At 45.4% G+C, this 16,934-nt stretch overlaps 1 protein-coding gene across 1 annotated transcript in view; it reads right to left on the bottom strand.

Annotated features, from left to right (window-relative positions):
- GAS7 (growth arrest specific 7) overlaps positions 1-16,934 on the bottom strand; it is a 205,879-nt gene that overhangs the window by 98,024 nt on the left and 90,921 nt on the right. The window lies entirely within an intron of this gene.

Here is a 16,934-nt window from a genome sequence, read left to right on the forward strand (position 1 = left end):
AAGTGATTCTCTACTTCGAAGTAAATATGATTTTCTGGAGAGACCAAGGTCATGAGGCCTGAGGTTTCCTATAAAATACCACTTCTCATCAACATTTGTATGGCTAAACTGTTTACTTATAAAGACATTTCAATGCCAGCTCCTTGGGGCCAGGAGACCTGTACTATCATCTAGAGACCGAATCAGACCATGGTCACCTTACTGATTCACCAGCTGTGATACATGGAGCAAGGCCTCTAAACTGGTAAAATGGAGATGATCACAATATCTTTCTCAAAAGGCTGTTGTGAGAATTAAGGGGGTGGGGGGAATCCATGTAAACACTTAGCAGAATGTGAGAGGGATGTAAGTGCTTAATAAAAGCTAGTTGTTACTATCAGCAGTAGCTGAAGAGTAGGAGCTGCAGTTTCCTGGACACAAAAAAAGTTTAGACTCAACAACAAGAAAATATATAACCCAATTAAAAATGGGCAAAGGACAATTCTCCAAAGATATATACAAATGGCAAAGCACATGATAACATGCTCCACTTCACTAATCATTAGGGAAATGCAAACCACAATGAGATGCTACCTCACAGGCACTGGATGGCTACTATCAAGAAACCAGAAATAACAAGTGTTGGCAAAGATGTAGAGAAATTGGAACCCTCGTGCACTGCTAGTGGGAATGTAAAATGGTACAGTTGCTATGGAAACTGTATGGCAATTCCTCAAAAAATTAACCACAAAATTACCATATGATCCAATACTACTTCTGGTTATACACCCAAAAGAACAGAAAGCAGGGAGGTAAACAGGTCTTTGTATACCCGTGTTTATGTGTTTATAGCAACATTATTCACAATAGCCAAAGGGCAGAAACTCAAGTGTCTACTGATGGATGAAGGGATAAATAAAATGTGGTATATACATACAATGGGACAGTATTCAGCCTTAAAAAGGAAGGAAATTCTGACACAAGCTACAACATGAATGAACCTTGAGGGCATTATGCTAAGTGAAATAAGACGGTCACAGAAGGACAGGTCACAGAAGAACAAATTTGGTGCTTCTATGAGCATCCTAGAGTTGTCATACTCACAGAAATAGAAAGTAAAATGGTGGTTGCCAGGAACTGGGGGGAGGGGGAAATGAAGAGGAATTGTTTCAACGGTACATTTTCAGTTTTGCAAAATGAAAAGGTCCGGAGATGGATGTTAGAGATGGTTGCACAACAATGTAAATGTACTTAATGCTACTGAAAATTGTTAAAAATGGAACATTTTTAACACACACACACACACAAAGGTAGTTTAGATCAAGGGTGATGTGACACATGAACCACATCATGAGGTATACAGGGGCAGAATCTCCAGGAAAGGTGAAACATGCAGCCATCCCACCTCTTCGTGAGAGCAATGAGAAAGCTGACTATAAAACGAAGCCAGGGCATTTATAGCAGGGCTCACTGTGACCTGTTTTGTATGCTATCTCAGGGACACTGAGGCAGCACTGCCAGCATTCTAATGTCAGCCACAGGTTTCTCTGCTTAGGAGTATGGCATGCTCAGGGGCCCCTGGGGGTGGACAGCAATCTGGACGCATCAACTCCCTGCTTTGTGCATCTACATTCCACCTTTCTGGTCTTTCCCTTTCACCCCTAGGGGCAGGGCTCACCTCTTCCTTCTCAAAGCCATTGGCGTGGCTGTCTGAGGAATGCTGTGTTCCCTCTCTGATTGTGGAGCTCCAATCAGCTGCAAGTCATGACAACCGGGATCCCTTACTGAGCGCTTGCTCTGGGCCAGGCACTGCTCCAAGTGCTTCACATGTCTTAAATCACTTAACCCACATAACAAATCAACAAAGAAGTTTCTATTATTGTCCCGTTTAATAGAGGAGAAAAAAGAGGCTCTTGGGGGCAGGAAGCATGGGTAGGATGAAAAACTTTAGGGTTCAATACTCGATGGCCAACATGAGCAAAGGCCCAGAGAAAACAGTGTGGGAAGATGTGGGGAAAGGTGGGGGCATCACTTCCATCAGAGTTTAAGAGGCATGGAAGGAAAAAGCAGTAGCTGAGAATGGAGTCAGATATGGAAGGCCATGAGAACACCGAGGCTAAAAAGCAAGAAGAAACCATGGACGGATTTTGAGCCAGGGAGAAAAAAAATCACCAGCATTGCACTCTTGATATATTATCATGATACCAGGGAATAAAATGATCAAATATCAAGAAGAGACTAGAAGCAGGGAAGTGATAATGGGCTTACCCGACACTCCCACCTTTCTATCTCTCTCCCATCATAAAAACAAAATAAATGCAATCCTTAAATCTAAACTTGTTAAATGGTTCCAATACAGCCACAAGTGAAGAAAGTGAGCACATTATCCAGCGGTGAGGTGTCCCAGCAGTGGCTGCCGAGTTATTTGGAGGAGTGTCAGAGGGTAAATCCTGACCTTTGAGGTCAGCCAGGCCACTAGAACACATTGACTAGAAGAGCTAGGCGTGTCTCTGCTTCTGGAACTGGGCTCCCACCTATGAGTTGATAAAAGCAAAACTTCATTTGTACCTAGACAGCCAAGACCTTCACCTTCAGTCCTTCAGGTTTTATGGAATTAAAATGGCCATGGAAGCTTTCACAGCCCATAAATTCTTGGTTTTATAACAGCAAAGGGGACAGTTTTAAGGCCATTCAATCTTGACACCACCATAGAGATGCATCTGACAATGCATCATACAAATTAACGGATGAAATCACACACAATAATGCACTGCTATAGGCAACACACAGAAATCATTGCCATCGCAGTTCCCAGTGTGGCCTACAGCCAATGGCAAGGGACTTTTCTCGGCCTTTATAAACCAGGAGGCTAATCTGCTCTGACCTTAGCTAAGGAGACAAACCAGTCCTGCAGAGGTTTTATTCTTTAGCCTTCATCAAACTTAGTATGTCAGGATGTGTATGACTTGCAAATGAACTCTAATGGGTTTACTGTTTGGAGTTATCCTAGCTTTTGATTGCAGAAGTCACTTTAGTTTTACTTGACTGATAGTCCTCTATCATTGGAGTTGCTGTGAAAAGCGTGAATTGTTCTCTTTTGGGACTACAAACAGGTTTCTACATAAGGGGTCATATGGGCAAATGAGAAAGAACAGGAAACCCACGATCCAAAAGCAAATAGACTGACAACCATTTCCACCAAACTGCATTTTACTGAGTTTAATCAAGTTAAATTCAACCAATCCTCTTGTTATTATTCTTCGTTTCAGTTGAGTTGAAAACTGTCAACCAAAATAGGCCACATTCGCTATAGGCCCTTGTCTTCCATAGGACAAATTGTGTTGTCTCAATAATGACAATTAATAAGAAAGAACATCTGGGTATGGTGATGACTCACTTTTTCTAAATGTTTTAGTCATGAAAAGAAAAATTACTTACCAGCCCGTGCAGTCTCCAGAGTTCAGCATCTCGAAGACACCCCCAGCCCTGACATGCAGCGTGTTGGCTATGACATCAATCAAGCACTTAACAGTTACAACGCTTTCCTGAATGCCATGAACAATACGGACAAGTGTAATGCAAAAGACTGGATTTCTAAAATTTGGGCGATAAGGCACAAACACCACGAGAGACGAAAAGAAATAACTATATAAGGGAGTCTACAATAAGTGCCAAATGATAAGTTGATAGACAATAAGAGCTTTTAGAATGTGGAGAAAGGCAAGATCACTTTCACTGGGATGGTCAGGGGAGGCTTCTCAGAAGATACAGAATTTGGCTGATAGCAGGAATGAAAAGAAAGGGCTTACCCAGAACAGAGGGACTTTAAAAATAAGTGGAATAAGCCTGGGTGACCAATGAGATGTGGGGGAAATGTAAGAAAGGAGAAGTTGATCTCAAGGGAACAAGAGAACTAGAACCAGTAACTCTGAGAGACCCAGCTGTGGTGGGAGCCAGTTTTGGGGGATGTGGTACAGTGTGTCAGCTATTTACCTGAGTTCAAAGTGATCAATGGAAAACTGGGGCAGGTCTAGCCTTTGGCACACGGAGCTGGAGCATCTGCACGGAGATGGAGATGAAATCCTATGGGTTGGCTTAGTGTTCATAAAAAACGGATGGAGACCTGAACCTGAGGTGCATCCTCACTAACGTGGTGGGAGAATAAATTTTTCCTGATACTCCTCGGGCCCAATCCCTTCTTCCCCTGTGCCCTCTGTTAGTGAATGCAGACCCTGGGGCCCCTCCTCAGGACTCGAAGGCAAGAACCAGGTCTTCATCATTTTCCCCTCCAACCCAGCCTGTGCCTCACATTCAGGGTCTCCATCCTGGTAAAGAGTGGATGTGAGTTTTGAGAGTCACAAAAAGCAAAAGAGGAAGAGGTCAAAAGAAGAAATACAAAGTTAACAGTGTCCAAGTGAGATACCGAAAAAAGTGCTCACTGATGAAAGCAAGGATGTCTCCCTTGCTAATCTCAGAGAGAGGAATATAGAAGAGAGGTGGGCGTGAAATGTGATCTTCACACACAGGGGCTGTGAGCGTGAGGACACAGAAGGAAGAGATGTAAGATATTAAGATCACCACCATTATAGAAGAAAGGAAGAAAGAGGATGGGGCCGAGGGTAGTGGCTGGCCCCAGGCCTGCTGGGCCAATGGCTCCCATGAGGTGACTGGCAGCCAGTTTCTTGCACTCATCATGGTTGGGTCCGAGGCCTCTCAATTCAGAATATTGGAGGGCCAAGCAGTACCACAGCAGTGGCCCAGGTGAGAGCCAATTTGAAAACAGGAACTGGATTGGGAGATGTGTGCATCATTGAACCTACTGGCAAGTAACTGAAGGGGATTCAACCTTCTCCCAAGTGTAGAGTGCCGAGGCCAGTAGCAGACAATATATATACTCTGCTGGTATATGCAAGGTCTACACAGATCCTGCCTTGTTTAAGAATGAGTAAAGAAAGGGGAAAAAACATGTGGAATAAGGGTGAAGAAACACCATCCTGAAGACTCAAAGGAAGAGCACATCTCAGATAATAATTCAGAAGAAAATGTCAGGAAACTGTTAGAATGCAAAAAGTTGTGACCTCCTTGAAAGGGGAACAGAAATTCATAAAGGAAAAAACGGCCAAAATACAAAGAATGATGCAAAGAAGAAAACAGATGAGGTGAGGATGATACAAAAATTGCTCATTTAAATTCACATTAGTAGTTGTGAGTAAATAAAAATATAAAAAGTGAATTCAATAAAGTGCAGGGTAAGCTTAAAAGGAATTCCCTAAATAGCAAAGTAAAAAAAGCAAGGAAACAAAGAAGTAATGTATGTTTAAGAAGTATTCTATTAGAAAAGACCAGAACAACTAGATTAAAACCAATAATCAAAAAATAAGAAAATAAAAGTCGCACATGCAAGCAGGCAAAGAGAAAAATTACCTAGGCAATCAGTTCTTCCTCGGACTTTTCCTTTACTCCTACTAAGGGCTAGAGAACCCTTCCCACTAGAATAAAAGCTCCAGGAGGCGGGGCCTCTGTTTTGTTCACTATTCCCCAGGGCCTGGCATCGCCCCTGAGCACTGGGAAGTGCTAGAAGGGCGATTCCACTGAAGTCAAAATTTCACGGGGCACGTTCCTTGTTTTGTTCATTACTAAGGGTGTTCAACAAACATTTGCCGAATGGTGGAACAAACTGAGCTGCAAAAATGAATTTCTGTCCGAAAAGTTTGAGATCCCAGATGTACATATCCAGCCAAGTTATGTTAATAATTCATGTGCAAGAAATAAGAAGGTTCTCTTAGACACGCAAGTGAGGACAGCACTCACTCACTCTCCAGGCATTGAGAGATAAAGCAAAACTAGGAAGATGACAATGGGGAAGTAACCATATAAATGCATCTGTGAGTTGTTTCATACTCAGTGCATATACCCAACTCAGAAATCCAGTGAACTCTGTATGTGTCACCTGATGGGTTTTCCAGCTCAGAGGTGAAGCTTGGTGCCCTGGTGCTCCTCTTCTGCTTCCCTCCCACCTCGGAACAAGGATACGTGTTTCTCCAGCAACATCCTTCAAGGCCAGTAGTACAGAAGAAGCCCCCAGCCATGTGTGGGGAACACTTATAAACTGATGCTGCCTTTTCTCTCCAAGCACATGCCAACAATGGGGGAACTATTGAGGCTTTGGAGACACTGTGCTCGGAGAATCACCAAACAAAACCTTTTTGTTGCCTCCCTCCATCCAAGCAACGCTGTACTGTGTAAAGCACCACAGTGGCCACTTTTGTTGCCAGGGAACTTGAGTAATGATTTTCTGCATTTTTAAAACTCCTTTTGAATGAACCAAGACTTCCCCGCCCCTCAACCCCAATTCCCATTAAAGCAGTAAAGATTAATAAACCACCCAGTGGTCAATGCTTTCTGTCATCAAAACCATCTTTTAGATCATCTCTTAAGAGTTGTTTCTGCTTTAGAAATCAGAGTATGCAGTATGATCTCAATTATGGAAAATAATGCTCTCCCCACCCTAAACAAAGCACTAAGGAAATACACAAAAATGTTTAACAAAGGTTATCTTTGTACTGTGAGATTCTTCTAGCTGTTTTAATTGCACTCTTAATTTTATTAAATTTTAAATTTTTATTTTTTAATTTCATTTTTATTTTTAAGTGTTTATAAAATTACTTTTACAATCAGAAAAACACTGCCCTCCCCCAAAATCGGCATATACAATTCCAAATATACCATATGATCCAATTATGTAGACAAATATATACAGCAAAAAAAGGAAAAGACTGCTAAATATTTTTATTTCTGGTTCTCCAAGTTTTCTATAATAAGTATGTTAATTTTAGTGCCTTTTAAAAAAATCTATTTCATTTTGAGCTATTGTATGGATACAGCCTTATTTAAAACATTTAGATGATATTTGCTAATAAAATTCCCCTCGACATACCCATCTCACTTGCCATCTCCTAAAATGAATATTGTTTATCAGATTAGGATTCATTATATTTTCTTTCAAATGGCAGGAATATTAGGGTGGGGGCTTTATTTTTAAGAATATGAAGTGAATTAAGACAACATAGGCAACAATAAAGAACATTCTCAAAATTAGAGATACAGGAGACTTTGGAGATCATTTGATCTTGTGTTGCCATTTTACAGATTGGGAAACCAAGGCCCAGAGACAGACAGGGATGAGACGCTGAGGCTCCTCAGTCCCAACACAGAGGCCCCTCCTTATCACGCTTTGGCCACCCTAAAACCTTGGTGCTGACGTTGCTGTCAAGGCTAGGCGACTAGTTCTGGTCAGATGGCCTGGCAGAAGCCAGAGCCCCACCTAGGAGGGCTCCAGGGCTGACCCCAACACTGCTCTGTACCAGGTGACCCTCTCCATTAAGTCTTGCTCTCTGTTCAACTCAAGCTCTTTCCCATGTTTGTGGTCAGTGAACTCCACGAAGGGAGGGGGCCCACAGAGGAAACATCTGTGCACACAAGAGGAGTGAAGTCATAAACGCATTGGTTTTCCCTTTGGCAAATTCTCTTCTGCTGATTTTTTCCCACTCATTGAAATGCAAAGCTCCATTCCAACAAGGGGATCTGAAAGATTCGGGAAAACTTCTAGAAACCACAACCTCCATCCTGTGGCAGGGATTCCTAAAACAAGGTATGCATCACTGGGTCGGGGCACAGGCATGGATAAGAAACAGAAGACACAGCCCCACAAATCACTCGATTGCCCACAGAAACCCCTTGGGTTGTCCCCAAACCCAGCTTCTAGTCTTTGGCCAGGCACAGAGGAAGTTCAAGTATAGGTACTACTGCTTACCAACCATATAACCTCAGGCAAGTCATGTTGCCTCTTTGAACTTCTTATTTTTTTCTCCTACACATGTAAAAATAGAAGTACCTATTTCATAGAATTCTTGTAAAGATTGGAGGGCCAAAATGATGGTCAACACTCAGTAATATTAGTTTTGCCCCATACTTCCCATCCTATGAAATCACTGAGCAACCTCTGAGGAAATTCTTCCACTGAGGTCACCAACACTGAGTCGCTCAGGTTGCACTGCCTGGGTTTTCCCAACAGCCCAAGCTAACACCTCTCTACAATGACACACTCTAACTTTTCTGACATAGACTGAGCTCAGAGAAGGAACAAGAAAAAGAGCATGTGAAATGGAATCACTAGGCTTGGTGGAGAAGACCGAAATTTAAAAGATCATCCGAAGGGACCAGTAAAACCCATGGAGCCCTGAACATCCATGTCCCTGGGGGCTGCTGGAAAGCTGGCGACATCCCCACAAACCAGACTGAGAGACCAACACGACCCTGGACGAGAGCTGCAAACCAAGCAAAACAAGGCCCTGGGTGCCTGACCGCCTTCCAGGAGCGGCCTGTGTACACCTTCATTTGAACTCTGTTGCCATCACCAAGGATGCCCCAGAGAATAGCCCCCCATACTTCGAGCTCTTAAAAATGAGACCGATTGGGTAATAGGAAGGACAAAGAGTCAGGTTTCTTTTTCCCTCCACTGCTCGTCTGCTAAGTCGATTACACTGCCTGTACTTCACCACTAGATATTTTTGTTGTTCTAATTGCTGAAGGACTATTGTGGGCCAGTACCTTGTACACACTGTAGCTTATTTGTCCCTTACAAGAACATTGGGAGAGAAGTACTCTTATTCTCATTTTATAATCGAATACACCAAGGTCTTACCCAAGGTCTTACAACTAATGAGACAGAGAACCAGTTTGAACCTGCTGTGCAATGTCCAAGGCTGGCGCAATTCCTCCTTACGCCATTCGTAACCGAGGCGCTTCTGCAGTGTGTCCTGGAATCCTCTGTCCAAAGGCAAATCCTCCAGCGAGAAGTTACAGTTGAAGCCATGACCAACCAGCCAAGCTCCTAATTATCAATTTCACAGGGTAGAAGGTAATAGCTGATTGTTAGTAAGGAGCTTTATAAACTGGAGGCAGAGATGCCAGGGGAGAGAAGAAAAGAGCCAAGATAGTCATTTCCATAGCAAAGAGCCCTGACCAACACCCACGGGAAAAATGACACCTGAGAAGAATGTCAACTGAGCACCACAAGCTGAGTAACTGAGCTGCTCTGTTTTTGAGCTGGCAAATCTTGGAGCTCCGGCAGGCAGCCTCTGCCCATCCACACGAGGTATTAAGTTGGGGCAGTATCGAGGCTCAGCTCCCATCTAGACTGAAATCTGGAAGCCTACGTTCGATGCTCCAGAAGGGACAGGGACCCACCTTGCTCTGTCCAAGGGCCAGGCTCCTTTCTTCTTGCTGTCTCTGGGGAGATGCAGCCCCTACCCTAGCCTGCCTCTCTCCCACATGGGCTGGTCCACTCCTCACCTCCATAGTTGTAATTGTTTGAGTGGCCTGTAATGAGCAACCCTCACCCCTGTCAACTGAGCTCCCTGAGAACAAGAACACTGTCCTACTCAAATCTGTCCCCAGACACAGAAAACATACCCAATAAATAAATATGTGTTGAATAGATGGAGTCTCCTAGTCCCTGTGTAGGATTTGTCAGCCCACTCAGAAAGGGGTTTCTTACTTTCCCAGGGTCATCTGGGAAAGTAAGGGCAGTGGAAGCACGGTAGACAAGAAGGTAGAGAGAGGAGCACTGCCTACTTTTTTACCTATTTTACTCTTATATACTGAAATACCTTCAGGGGCCCCCAATTCACAAATAAACAGAATGGGCTATGGCGGGGGTGGGGGCGGGGGCAGCGGCAGGTCATTGGTGGCTTGGTTAGGGTCTCTGAAACAAGCCTCTCATAGGCCTACGGTCCTTCAAGTAAATATATTCAGAAAAAATTTACTTTCTTGGCTCACTCGGACTTGCCCACTAAAGTAGTTAAACACATTACCCAAAAAGAAAGCTGAGAGAAACCAAGTGATCATATATGACAATGTCAGTCTGAGTTACCAGTGCTAGACTTGAAATGTTCATATGTGATTGGTTTTTACCCATATGTTTTTAAAGAATTGGCATATTATTTTCACTTAAGGACAACCAGCCCATGAATGCCTGGTTATCTTTGATAAGCTTGAGCCACCAACCTGATCTCTCTCAAAGTGATTCAATTCTCTAGCTTGTTTGTTTCTATCACAGGTAGCTGAGTTGGTAATATCTCTCCAGGACAGCTGAAGGCACCCTAGAAGGCTGTTGGCAACTGTTGCACTAATGGCACCCACAAGTGGAAGTGCTGAATAACCATGGCTGGACAGAAAGGGACTGGGATTTGCTGAGATCCTTAGCTGGCAGGACTCCTGTAGCCCTCGAAGCACACATGAAACTCTGACCGGAGAGTGTGGGTGGTGGAACACTTAACTCCTACTCTTGGGCCCCTCCGAGTTTTAAAAGGCTAGAAAGTGATAACGACAGGTACAGGCATCCTATCCAAGTTCTGAGCCTCAGAGCAGTGGTTCTCAGCCTTCAGCTCTCTGCTGTAACAGAAGGGCTGTCAGAACACAGGCTGCTGGGTTCCACCACGTTTCTAAATCAGTAGGTCTCGGTAGCCCAACAATTCCCACTTCTCACAAATTCCCAAGTGACGCTGCTGCAAGAAAAGCTGGACATCTGAATTTTTAATGTGAATCTGCTGATTTTTAGATGTTGGCAACCAACTCAAAGATTTCTAAATAAAACCATGGGCAGAAATTAAAACAAAACATGCAACAACAATGACAACAAAAAAACATAGTCTGTTCCATGCCACCAGTGTGAAACTCCTGGTTTTAATTGTTGGGTATTTGCATCAGCAGTGTGAATTAGCACTTCCGCCCCCTACTAACCAACCTTTTGCTAAGACCTCTTACTACCAACATCTTCTTGTGGGTACAACTCAATACCAGCTTCCAGGGTACCGGCACACACTTTCCAAGTGCTGTAAATGTGTGGTCAACTCCAGAGCTGGGTACCCCAGCCTACGTAACCTTTCTTGGAAGGGAAGCACAGGACAAGGTTTCTGGGGCAGAAGGGACCCTGGAAAATCTGTCCTACTCTGTCTATGGAAATGTGGCACGCTATCAACTGATGAGAAGGTTCAGAAGGGGAGGAGGTGTATGAGGAAGCTGAATGAAGCCACTTAAGGAGTGAGGCATGCACCAACAGGTGGGGACAGAGGCAGAGAAGGTGGTCAGAGGCAAAGCCATGCGCCAAGCAGTCTGATACACCAGCAGGGATTCTGCAGCTGAGGAGAATCCCTAAAGTGAGCCAGGCACAGCAGCCTCGGGGAGGACAGACACACACCCATGGGGTCTAAAGGTGAATTGACACAGCTGCCACAGCAGGCAGACTCCCATGGGGTAGCAAGACTGAACAGCTGGAAGCCAGCACCTTGGAGCGTGCCTGATGAGGAGAAAGGGTGGATCATCCCTCCTGGAAGGAGTGCAGAATCCAAACCTGCAGGGCTCTGGAACATGGGAATGTGCATTCTGGGGCTGCTGGGAAGAGTGCCAGGTGACAAGGCGGTCATTGTAAGAATCACAGGCGTCTTCAATTTTCCCACAGGGAGCTCTTCTCCTGACCTCAGGCCCTGGGAGAAGAGACTGCCACCTCCAGTCCCCAGACCTCATGGTTCTCAGCTGGACTCCTTGTCCCTATCTGGCCTGCAAGCTGCAGCACATCAGCTTCTCAAAATGAGGCTTGTAAGGAGCTCTGCCCACTAAGAGCCCTTCCCCTTCCAGGCTTTGGAAAGGAAATCCACAGCTACCCGTAGAGGAGATCTCCAGTTCATCTGGTCACCACTTAAGGCCAGCAGTCTTCATACTTATTATTTTTTTTTGAAAGTCTGACGCACAGTAAAAAGCACATTTTACTTCGCAACCCAATATACACACAAAGCAAAATTTTCATGTCGCCAATAATCACCTTACCACATGCAATGCACTCTGCTATCTTCCCATTCTAGTTTTACGCTGGTTAACACGGATTATATACATGGTATGACTCATTACTCAAGGATCAAAAAACACTGCTTTGCCTAGTCCTGATCTTCTTCTTTAGCATCCCCTTCTTTACCTCCCTTTATAAGAATCAGAAATTCCTATAAGGGAATCCTTAGCTCCACTTTTCCCGACCTGCACAGGCAGAGGTGACTCTCCCAGCCCCAGCAGACTACACACCACTCACAGGCACTTAGATCATAATCATATACATTTTCTCTTTTCACGAACAGGGCCCAAGCCCCTGGAGACAGTTCATTTAAAATATTTCTCAAAAGATGTCATAAGAGAGAAAGCCTGAATGAAACTTTCAACGACGATAAAGTTGTACTGTGTTTCACAACACGCCAAGAAACCCAATCCTCAGAAAACTCCCCTGCTGCTGGAGGCACCTTCTCCCTGCCATGAGGAATGGAGCTATGAGGATGTCTTCTGGTTTCCAGACCTCAGACGCATCACCCCCGATCAGGACTTGAACAACGTCCTCGACAGGTTTGCACGGGTTGTGACTTGACTCTCTACAACATGCCGGGGAAAGAGATTCTCATACCTAGTGCTTAAGTGGGGAGATGGAGCCTCAGAAAAGCTGACACAATTGTCACGCAGGAAGTGGCTGAATCCACACAAATCCGTTTTCTAGACTCCAACTTTCAAGCTCTTCCCAGAAACCTAAATGGCTTCTAACTAAGCCTGTTATATAATCCTGAGTTTACTGCCCCTGAATTGCGACACAAGAAATAAACATCCTGAGGGGGCCACCTCCTCTGCGGCCCCTGTAACTCCGTGTGTATATCCACAAGCTGCCCTGACTCCATGACAGGACATGCACATATGTGGCACACGTGTAGGAGCCAGAAGATCCCTGCAGACCTGGTTCCCATCCCTCTTTCTCTCTGACTGGCTGTGTGACATCTGGCAGAACACAGCACCTCTCTGGGCTTCTCCCTTACCTAAAGCTCAAGGGATCTGAACCTGCTGACTCCCAAGACCCCTTCTAGGCTTCTCCTGAGAGCTCTACCTGCACCATTTGAAGCCATTTGGCCCCAACGGGGACTGGCCACACTCAGGAATTAAGAAAACACAAAACAGGAGGTGAAGATCCAGAACAGGGAACTGAGATAAGCCAAGGAAATAAGAAAAACTCACTTCGCACTGAGCTCACCTCAGATGCCACCCCTGCCTGGGTGGCTTGGTCTTCTTTCTAGAGCCTTGGGTCCCCGTGCAGCCCAGACTCACTGAAGGAATGAGGACAGGAATATATTGGGGAACAGAAGTCCCTCTAAAGCAGAGCCAAGGCCCTGACCAGCAGGAGGCTGCCCAAGGAAGGCTTCCCTCCCACAAGAGTGGCCGTCCCTCACTCTCATCCTGCTCCAATGAGCTTCGAGCACCTGCCCTGAAGATGACAGCACAGCCCCTGGTTCCAACTCACCTCAGCCCCGCAGTCCCTCCTCTCGCAAATCTGACACGCTGGTCATTTTCTGCCACCGTCTCCACATCCGCTGCTTCCCCGTGGCATCAGCTAATTCACTGTGCAAAGCAGCATTTATATATAGAAAGTTGCAGCCACGCAGGTTAGCATTAAAATAGAGACTTGACGTTGCCGTGGCAACGAAACAAATGATATTCAAAATGAAAGAGAAGTATGCTGCAATCAGGAAGGCATGTCCACAGCCTTCCAGGACAGCTGCGCCTGGTCCCCCTAGGGTGGGTGGGACAGCCTCCAGAGAGGGATCCTTCCCTTCCATGAACCTCCTCCTCCCCATTAAGTCACTGCTCCGGTTTCAGTTGTGTCCATGGCCTCCTGCGCAAGTTCCTTTCTAAAGCCAACTCCTGCCTGGAGCAGACCTGAGACCAAGACACTGGGGGAGTATATGACGATCTTGACCAGGTATGTCAATTTGTAAAAGCTCTACTCCTCACGCGCCGAGGGGAAGCGGCCTCTGCCCTGGTAATGTTACCAAGGATGCTTCTAGAAACAAAGATGGTTTCTGCCACTGCCTCCCATAGGCAAAGAGTCAGGGAGGTGCCAGGGACCTGAGTGACATCCGGCAGGCTGCCTCGCCTCTCCAAGCTCGACCTAAAAATAAGGGGAGAACAGGAGGGATGAAAAGTAGCCTAGTGCCTTCTATCTCTGTGATTCTAGCATGTGTTTCTTTTCTCCTTTGTCACCTCCTTTTTCCACTTTCCTCTTGTTTCCCTAGTCCCTGGGCACATGCCACACATGCCCATATTGCTGGAGCCACCAATACTGCACAGCAGTTACTGCTTCCTAGCTCTCGTCCGACACAGCCATCACTCAGAATGTTCACAGTCTTCAGGTCAAAAGGTCTGGATTCCGGTATTCAAGGAGCCCCCAAGAGTTTAGGGGCATTGGACAACTCTCTGAGCCTTTCTGAGACTCATGTACACATCCTAGAATCAAGCATGATCTAGAATGACCAAAATTAAAAAGTGACAACACCAAGCGCTGATATGATTAAAGAGCTACTGGAACTCTCATCCACTGCCAGTGGGAATGAAAAATGGTACAGCCGCTCTGGAGAGCAGTTTGGCAGCTTCCTGTAAACATACACTTAACATATGACCCAGCAATCCCATTCCTCAGTCTTTACCCAAGAAAAATAAAAACATACGTCCACACGAAGTCTTATACATCAATGTTCAGAGCAGCTTTAGTCATAATAATATCAAACTGGAAACAACCGAAAAGATCATCAACAGGAATTGATGAACAAACGGCAGTACATCCATACCATGGACTACTACTTACCAACACAAGGGACGAAACTCTTCATACATATGCAACAACCTCCATCCACCTCACAGATACTACGTTGAGAAGCCAGTCTCAAAAGGTTACACTGCATGATTCCATTTATACAACGTCCTCAAAAAGACAAAATTGTAAGAATGGAAGACACGTGAGGGGTAGGGTGGGATGGGGTGGGGTGGGGAGGGTGTGAATGCAGAGTGCGAGCACGAGACGGGATCCTGGGGTGATGGAAGTGTTCTACATCCTGGTTGAGATGGCAGTTACATAAATCTATACTATGTGTTAAAATTCATAGAGCTGTATACCCCCAAAAGTTGATTTTACTGTGTAACAATCTAAAAAATAAATGCTACTTTCACCTTGAAAAGAAAATTTACAGATGATGTATTTTACTATATCTCTACAGGATTATTCAAATCAAAAGTGGGTTCCTCACATGTAAACTGTAAAGTCTTGAGAACTATTAGTTACTAGCACTACTTTTAATCGCAAAGATGCTCTTCTTGTTCAAGACCAATAGTTCTCAACCTCGGACCAGCCACAGCAGCATCACCTGGGAGTTTGTTCAAAAGTACAAACTCTCGGCCCTCACCCCAACCCTTCTGAATCAGAAAGTCTGCAGTCGGTTTGAATAAGCCCTCCAGCTGAGTGATTCTAATGCTTGCTGAAATTTTGGAACCACTGGAGTCTACATGTCAATGAGGTCTGGCCAGACCAGCCCATCACAGAATAGTCTGGTCCTTTAATATCAAAAACCACAGATACAGGCAATGTCTTTCTCTATATCCTACTTGTTTAATGACTTCCTTTTTCTTCTCTCTCCCGACCTCTGCCTTTAGTCTGCCCCCTAGTATGGCCACCTGTTGCCCTGCAGGGAAGAGCCAAAGGCCAGGATTCCATCTGACCACCTCGTGCCAACAGATCACATAGAACCACCTGTTGTTTCAGCAGGGACACCTGAAATGAAAAGAACCAACCATGTCAGTCTACCTCCCCCTCTCAACTCCTGGAGCACTACTAGAATTCAATGGGAACCACACAGTTGTCCCAGTGAACCCCAGAAAAACCCAACTTCCTACTTGCCCCAGAACACCAACTTCAAAGCTTCTTTGCATGGTTTCTGGCTCTGAAGCCACACGGAGATGATGGATCACAAAGAAGAAATCAGAACCATATGGATTTCATATTCAGCAAAATAAACAGAATTACAGCATCGGGGTTGGGTCCAGAAACCAGGGGGCTGTGTGTGTGGCCCAGAGCCCAGGTTTGGTGGCCCCCAGCGTAGGCTGGGCTCCCAGCCTCTCCTCTCCACCCACGACTCCTACAAACAGTGCCAGCGGTGCCCGTGTGCTGACCCTCCTTGCTGAGGTCTCTGCCTGCAATGCTGCTTCAGCTGACATTTCAGTGTTTTATTGAGTTTTTATATTCTCTTTTATGGTGCAGTTGAAGATGGTTCAGCTTCTTTTCTAGTTTCACTCAATTATGCACAAGCACTGACAGGAATACTGTGCCTCTAATGACAGTGTGACAGCTCCAGGAGCCTCTGGGAGGGGAGTGGGGGTAGCAGCTGTGGCACTCACCCCCTTTTATACCACTGGTTCCTTCCTCACAGAGCCAATCATACCAGGTATGCCCACTCCCAGCCTCATTCTCATCACAGAACTGAGAAACGGTTTCCTCTCCAGTTTCTAGGCAAAGAATATGGCATTCCACATAGCCAGTGCTCTGAACCAGGGACAATTTTGCCCCACAGGGGACATATGGCAATGTCTTAAGACATGCGCTAGTTGTCACAGTAGGGGTGGGATTGGTGAGCTGGTACATCAGTTCCCTATTGCTGCTGTCATAATTTACCACAAACTCAGTAGCTTAAGACAACACAAAATTATTACCTGAGAGTTCAGTAGAGCGGAAATAGGTCTCACTGGGCTAAAATCAAGGTCTCGGCTGGGCTGCGTTCCCTGTGGAGGCTCTAGGGAAGAATTTGTTTCCTTGCCTTCTCCAGCTTCTGGAGGCTGCCTGCACTCCTTGGCTGTGGCCCCTTCCTCTGTGCTTAAAGCCAGCAACAGTGGGTCAAGTCCTCTTCACACTGCCATCTCTCTGGTTCTCTCTCTCCTGTCTTCCTCTTCCACTTATGGGATTCTTGTGATTATACTGGGCCCCCTGGATAATCCAAGATAATCTCCCCATCTCAAAGTCAGCCTATTTGCAACCTCGATTCTCCCTT

This window comes from Pteropus vampyrus, unplaced genomic scaffold (genome assembly GCF_000151845.1).
Source record: "Pteropus vampyrus isolate Shadow unplaced genomic scaffold, Pvam_2.0 Scaffold44, whole genome shotgun sequence".
NCBI classification, from domain to species: Eukaryota; Metazoa; Chordata; class Mammalia; order Chiroptera; family Pteropodidae; genus Pteropus; species Pteropus vampyrus.